The sequence below is a fragment of the Eptatretus burgeri genome, chromosome 10 (genome assembly GCF_056783735.1).
Source record: "Eptatretus burgeri isolate ZD-2024b chromosome 10, Ebu_testis_v1, whole genome shotgun sequence".
In the NCBI taxonomy this organism is placed as follows: domain Eukaryota; kingdom Metazoa; phylum Chordata; class Myxini; order Myxiniformes; family Myxinidae; genus Eptatretus; species Eptatretus burgeri.
In genome coordinates this window covers 69,819,386-69,827,052 of record NC_140970.1, presented here as the reverse complement: position 1 = coordinate 69,827,052, position 7,667 = coordinate 69,819,386, and the positions used below count along the sequence as shown (strand labels likewise).

At 47.3% G+C, this 7,667-nt stretch overlaps 1 protein-coding gene across 7 annotated transcripts in view; it reads right to left on the bottom strand.

Moving 5' to 3' along the window:
- KLHL30 (kelch like family member 30) overlaps positions 1-7,667 on the bottom strand; it is a 56,907-nt gene that overhangs the window by 18,023 nt on the left and 31,217 nt on the right. The window lies entirely within an intron of this gene.

Below are 7,667 nucleotides of genomic sequence, written 5' to 3'. Positions count from 1 at the left end.
TGTGTTCCAGGCAGAGCACAAAACTGCATGCAACGACACGAGTGCAGCATTTCCACCAGCCTTGAGAAGTTCAGCATGGATGCCACAGATCCCTGGAGCTTTGCCCCGTTTCAACTGGTTCACCGCAGCCCGTGTTTCCACAAGCGATGGTGGACCACAGTTGATTCGATGGTCAGCAACAGGGATTGTAACACCCTTGACGTCCAACTCGACAGCTGGGGATCAGCCTGGTACAACCGCTCAAAGTAACCGGCCCAGCGGGCCTTCACTTCAGACTCCTCTGTCAAGAGCCTACCACTCTCTGCTCGAACTGCAGTGCTCCGAGGGATGGGCTTGGATGAACGTAATGCGCGAATTCCCCTGTAAGCGGGACGAGAATCACCTGTCCACAGGTGATGCTCTACCCCTCACAGATTCCTCGCACATAGGCCTCCTTGTCCACCCTCAGTGCACGTACAGTTTTACGCCTCAGCTCCCTGAACAGCTCAGCTCTGCCATTCAGCCTGGCCCTGCGACTCTGGTCAATGGTATCCAGTGTCCCTTGAGAGACAAAATTTTTCTTTGCCCTGCGGTGAACTCCAAGGCATCCACCGGCAACATCAAGGACGGTGGTCTTGAAGGTGCTCCACAACTCTTCAGGACCCCCAAAGCACCCAGACCCCCAAGTGTCCACTCAGCCTGTTCGCAAACTCCTCAGCTACTCTCTCATCCCTGAGCTTGGCAACATCCAGCCTAGGCTGGGATGGTACCATTCTCCAGGATTTAAGGTGCAGCTTTAGAGTTGCTACAACAAGCCTGTGGTCAGTATTGAGGAACTGAGCACTCCGGTAGACCCTGCAGTTCTGGATCATCCTCCAACGACCGTCAATGAGGACATGGTCAATCTCCTTTGCCACACCGCCAGCGTTGGAATACCAAGTCCAGCGATGAGCTTGCGGGCGCTGAAACCATGAACCAGCCACCCTAAGTCCATGACTTCTTGCAAAGTCAAGGAACTTAGTGCTATTCTGGTTCATAGTTCCTGACCCATGGGGACCAACACACACCTCATAACCATCCCTATCAGTTCCAGTCGATGCATTGAAATCCCCCAAGACTAGAAGTGTATCTCGTCTGGGGCACTGATCAACCACAGACTCGAGTGTGGCGTAGAATGCATCCTTCACGGTAAGATCACTCGCCTCAGTCGGAGCATAAATAGAGACCAGGGAAATGACACCTAAGGAGTGACGAATCCTTAATCTCATAATACGCTCGTTGACCGGTGTTACCTCAATTATCATTGGGGTCAGCTTATTGGACACAGCTACAGCAACTCCTTGGGTATGGTAACCATCAGAGCGACCAGACCAATAGTAGGTGTAACCACCCACCATTATCTCGCCGCAATCCGGTCTCCGAACCTCAGAGAGAGCTGCAATCCCGATGTCCAAACGCTTGAGCTCAGATGATAACAGAGACAGGTGATCATCCTCTCTTAGGGATAGGACATTCCAGGCACCCACCCGAAGGGACCGCCTCAGGTTAACCCAAGGAGACCGCCGTCTGGTGGACGACACCTCAGCACCACTCCGACACACTCTCCCGCAATCTGACCCAGGGATGTTACCCCGTGGTTTCCCTCCTATCAAAGATTGGGGGTCCCGAAGGCTTTGCCCCAATCCCATCATCCGGTGAGCTGCCCTGCGAAGGGAAGCTGCACAGGAGGTACTCCCACGGAGTGGGTTTTCAGATTTTTTTGCGTTTTTGCGTTTTGCGGAATGAAGCGTTTTACGGTGGCTGGAGTGCAAATCCTGCCACCAACCTCCTAATAAGAAGTAACCCAACTGCAGGAGGACGTCCGCAGACACAGTTGGGCACTAGATATGGATGGCCGTTGGCTCACAAGGAGCTCCTCCGCCCTTTGACAGGTTTTGTTTTTAATCCTGCTGGGTGTCCATATCCAAACACCCTCCTCACCAGAAAACCTGGTGGGGGAGACGGTTTAGTCGCCGACAACCCGACCATGGAACAGGTTAGTACAGGTTTACATGGTACCTGTAGCAGGTCACAGATCGAACCTGACCTGACAAAAAATGGTATGGGAAAACAAACAGAATTGCCGGTTTTGGGGCATGGAGAAAACAGCCCACATTGTTGAGTTACCTTTCCTCTCCTCTCCATACCCCAAAAACAATGATTATGGTGTGGTCTCAGTTGTCATTAACTTTAAGGTCCATACTTTTTTGAAGATCAAGATACTGAGTGAGGAAGGGGTGGCTGTGAATGCGAAAAGCTGCGTATACACGTTGGACACATTTTCCTGGAGTCATGCGAGAAACGTTCCTGGTTCTTGGTTTCAACAGAACGGAGTAACTGCATGCATACAGCTCGCTTGTCCATGTGTTGGAGGGCCGGGCGTCGGCCACGAGCACGACCGCGAGATGGAGCTGCAGCGTCGGCTCGACCGATCGCCCGGAATTCAGATCGTATTTCTTTGGAAAACTCCGGAAAAGTACGGGTCCCTTTTTGGACCATGAAGGGTCAATATTTCTACCACGTGGTACCGGGTTATTTGCCAAATCTTCAAAATACCTAGAGACCACGTGGCGATCTACCGAGACTTCACACCCTCGATGGCACCCGTACGGAACGAGCTGCTTAACGTGCTCGTTCCGTGTGCGACCCGAGTGGTTTGATTGCTGAGTCCCGTCGGTCCGATTGTCCCATTACAACGGCCACGGTAGTGGCCTGCTAATTCCCCAGCATGCAACATGCTCAGTCAATGAAAGAATAGATGCGAACGAGCTGAAACATTGAACAACTGGGGGTTCATTTATACAATAAGTGGGGAATGAGGGAAGCACTTCAGGGCAGAGCTAAACCGACTATTGAGAATTGCAATTTTATACAGCACAAGCACTTAAACAATTTACTACTTAAAGACGGGGCCCCAGACACACACGCGCACACACAAATACCCCAAAATGACCGGACCAAATGGTCTGTATTGAGACCTATCGTGGACCTGTCCGCCTCGTGCGGTCTTCAAGCTGGTCGGTCCGGCGAGAGGCAAGCCGAACCCGGACACCGGCGGGCGACTTGCGGTTCCTGCGAGGACTGGTGTCGCTCGAGCTCTCCGTCGTGGTGAGGAGGATAAGGCTGGCGTCGACCACGACCGGCCAAACAGGCTCCCTGAGACGAGCGCTCCAGCGCGACGAGTTGTCCAGGTCGGGAAATGCTCTTTCGTCCGGGGCTCTTGAGCTCTTCCGCTCCTCCGCTCTTTCTCTCTCCTCCTTGACGAGCTTCTCGCTCCCCTTTTATGCGTCTCCGCCGGCTCGACCCCTCCCCCACTCGGGCCACGGAGAATCCCGGGGCAGAGAGTTGTTCTCATTCTCTGCATCACGGATGTAACGGTCGTTTCTGTTGTCGTGCTGATTTATTTTCCAATAAGAATCCTAACTATAAAAATAAATCACAGCACATGGACATTTATTTACCCATTAGACAAGGGAAAGGAAGCTATCTATAAAACACATACTTACCAATATAACTAATCTATAGGACCTGAATGTTGTGTGCGATAGGTTTCCAAATTCGTAACAAATGCAGTGGCTCATTAATTACTTTCCTGGCAGATTAATTTCCCACTGATCTGGATTTCCTTGGCATCAAACATCTCCTGACTTTTAAGCTTCAGATTTTTGTTTTTCTGTGAGGCTTTGTGAAGGAAAATGTTTTCAAAGAGAACCCAATAAACTTTCCTGAACTAAAATATGCTGTCACGAGAGCTATTTCCAGAATATCACATGAAACACTTCAGTCTGTCGTCAGAAACTATTCCATATGTATCCGTAAATGTACAGAACTTAGAGGAGAACATTTTGAACATTTGTTTTAGCCAAACAAAACTTTACAAGCCTGGTGTTGGCTTAATGGTTAGGGTGCCTGGCTTGGGATCTTAGGTCGATCTTGGGTCTTAGGTCACCTGTCATCCTTCCAAGGTCGGCAAAATGAGTACCAGCTTGCTGGGATGATTGAGCCATTCGAGTATCCTGCGTCGGAGTGGCGACCCATCAAGTATTGTGCCCAATAGCCAAGGAGACTGCTTTGGCAGCACCAACGGTCTGCACAGAGTATGGTCCCAATGGATGGATGGAAACAAAACTTTATGAATTCATTTATGCATCATATAAATTATATGGTCTTGGATTAAAAATAGCAGATTTAATAGACAATTAAAATCAGACACATTTTTTTGATCAACTCTGTGTCTTAAAAGCTAGCCACACACCGAGGCAGTTCTTGTTGAATGAAACCTCAACATTGCTGAGAATTTATTGAAGAGACACCTCCAGTTCACCTCACAATTGAATGTATGTCGCATGAGCCTCACTCGTGAATAGCTTCTTTCACCTGAGAGGGAAATGATCAACTCCCAAAGTAAATCACCAATGATTTAACAAAGCTGTTGATATCACATCGATGTTTCTTACACTTATCAACAAGGGATACACTTTTTTTTGTTTTGTACACAAGTTGAGGCTTATGAAAGAGCAATAACAGCTCATTAACGTTTCCGCCGGAACTTTGGTGATTCATCTCCACCTATTTATTATTCATGATGGTTCATTTCCGCCTATTCATTATTCATGATGCTCTGTGGTTCCACGAATCAGGTTATCCCATCCTTTCTTTCTCTCAACCAATCAATGTTGAGGACATTACATTGTAACTTTATAAATGAGATTTTAATGCTTATTCTTCATCATCATCATCATCATCATCATCATCATCATCATCATCATCATCATCGGCTTGCGGTTTTATCCTTAGTGCAAGTCGAAAAGCTTTGATGATGTCCACTTTATTGAAATGCATATTTAAATTTTGTTGCACAAATCAAATATGTGTGTGTATATATATATATATATATATATATATATATATATATATATATATATATATATATATATATATATATATATATATATATATATATATATATATATATATATATATATATATAGTCGCCGAAATAGGTGACCCTTATTGTCAGTAATTCTGTCTGTTTGTTTGGATGTTTGTTCATTTGTCATCAGCATAATTGGTAGTAAACGTGGGTGGATTTTGACCAAACTCGGGTGGTAGGTACATCTTATGACCTAGTGCTTTGGAAATTGTGATGGTTGCTAGGGACGCTTTGGTTCCCGAGCAACAACCGAAAAATCTTCAAAATCGGTACCGTTCACGCGAAATCAATTCCGAAAGCCATTATCGCACATAGGGTTATAAAATTTGGCACGAATGATTTACAGGTGATGCTCTATCAAATATATTCCGGTTTTTGTAATATATGGAATACTTTACCTGCAGCGCCCCCTACAATTAGGGTATGCGCGAAAATTTAAGGCCCCCTAGCAACGAGGTGAGTGCATCAATACGAATGAAACTTTGCAGGTTCATGGTACCCAATGAGTACTACAACTTTGCCTCAGGACATATTGACCGATTTCGCTTCGGTCAGGGGTCAAAGGTCAATTAGTGCAAAAATCGATAATATGCGAGAGCTGGAGGTGCCTTCGCGCCAAGTGCGACTCCTCCTAGGGTTATGGTCAGATGGTCATGAAAATTCACACTTATCCTCTAGAATACATTGTGCACAAACGGTCGAGCCGGATTTTCGATTTAGATCTTTGTTCACCCACAGCACCCCCTCAAACTTTGGGGATTTCCTGCATTTTCGGTACTTTTCATTCAAATGGATACCGATTAGTTATCAGTAGATGCAACTGGATGAGATTTGATATGCATAATCTTTAGGTGATTCCCTATCCGCTATATGACATCCATTTTGCTCAACATCTTAGTTTCCATGCTCGGCGACACATCACCGCCAACCGGCTTGTGTGTGTGTGTGTGTGTGTGTGTGTGTGTGTGTGTGTGTGTATATATATATACACATATATATATATATATATATATATATACATATATATAAATATAAATATATATATATATATATATATATATATATATATATATATATATATATATATATATATATATATATATATATATATATATATATATATATATATATATATATATATATAGTTGCGGTTCTGGAAACCACATGCCTCTAAGCCAATGGCATCCATCATACAGTGCACCCCAGACAGTTATTTCATTAATATACGTGCAGTTACACCTCAAGTGCGTTGTGCGAGTCTCATAGTTAGGTCTGATTATATCTCTATCTTCATTCCAACTCTTTCCCTCTTATTCCTGAAATAAATCCAAGCAGGCAACGCACCCAGACGGCCGCCTGTGAAAACCACGCAAACACCCTACACCATAAGAATGCGTCCTCGCGGAGGCCAACAAAAGAAGCATCAACCACACGATGGAAAAATCCTCCGCTGCGAGAATAGGGTGTCCAAGGGAATAGTAGAACCATACATTAAATCCCAACACTGTATAGAACGCACGTCGCACATGGCACCCTCTTTTCAAACCTAATTATATCCAATCTTTCCTTCAATCCATGACACAGATCGGGGCCAGCACCACGCTCAGGCAGCCGCCTGTGAGGATCTCCACTGTGATAAATAACCGCATGCACGATAGCACGCATAGCGCACCTCTTCATTCGGGTCTGCGCGCTGATTACAATGGCGTCTTACCATCACACTGTACGGGACGCACATGGTGCACGTCTTTGTTCGAGTCTGCGCCCTAGTTCACAACGGCGTCTTACCGTCGGTCTTCACTCGCCACCACGGCCACCAATACCTGCAGCGGACTGCGGGGATCTTCTCGCACCTCCACCAAGTAGAGGCATGCTGTATGGCCCGGATCACTCGGACCGCATGGCGTATGGATGGGACAAGCACATTGATCAGCGTCAACCGTAGCGCGCTAAGGATGCCCGAGCAGGCATTAGGGACTGGCGCGGCCCTCAGCCAGTCGCCGGAGCACGGCCCGGGAGTTTGGTGCAAGGCCATTCATATCATGGGGTTCGGAGCGAGACGATTCCGCAGCTCCGCTATGTCTTGCCAGATGTCCAATGAGGCTGCTTCTGGCCATGGTGGCCGGGTCATGTGGTGGCTGGAGCCCAATGGGAGCACCCGATTCGGGTGACGATGCATCACTTCGGGGCGGCGCCCCACCCTGCACCGCAGGGCCTATGAAAGACAGATCGCGAAGCCGTCCGTAGTTGCCATCTTCCTCTTTGTCTGGCCTTAGATCAATCTCTGCATGCGCCTGCTGCTCCGCAAGTCCCGTCTGCCACTCAGTGAACTCGCTCTCAATGTCCGCCTTCCTAACTCTGGAATCCACCCACTCACTGCTGGTTTCACCTCCCACCCTTCATCACGCCTGACACTCTCGCCCATTCTCTGGATCAGTGCACGCGCTGCGCCAGCACCGTAACCAGGCAGGAGACGATGCGCCAACTCTCAAGGAGGGATCGCTCAGCAGAGCGTCCCCCCTAAAATGTACTGGGTAGTGGGTCGGTCAACCGTGCAAGGTATTACGAGACCGTTAGCCTCATGTCTTCTCCTTTCTTTGAATTAATTCTTCATCGGTGTGTGTGTGTGTGTGTGTGTGTGTGTGTGTGTGTGTGTGTGTGTGTGTGTGTGTGTGTGTGTGTGTGTGTGTGTGTGTGTGTGTGTGTGTGTGTGTGT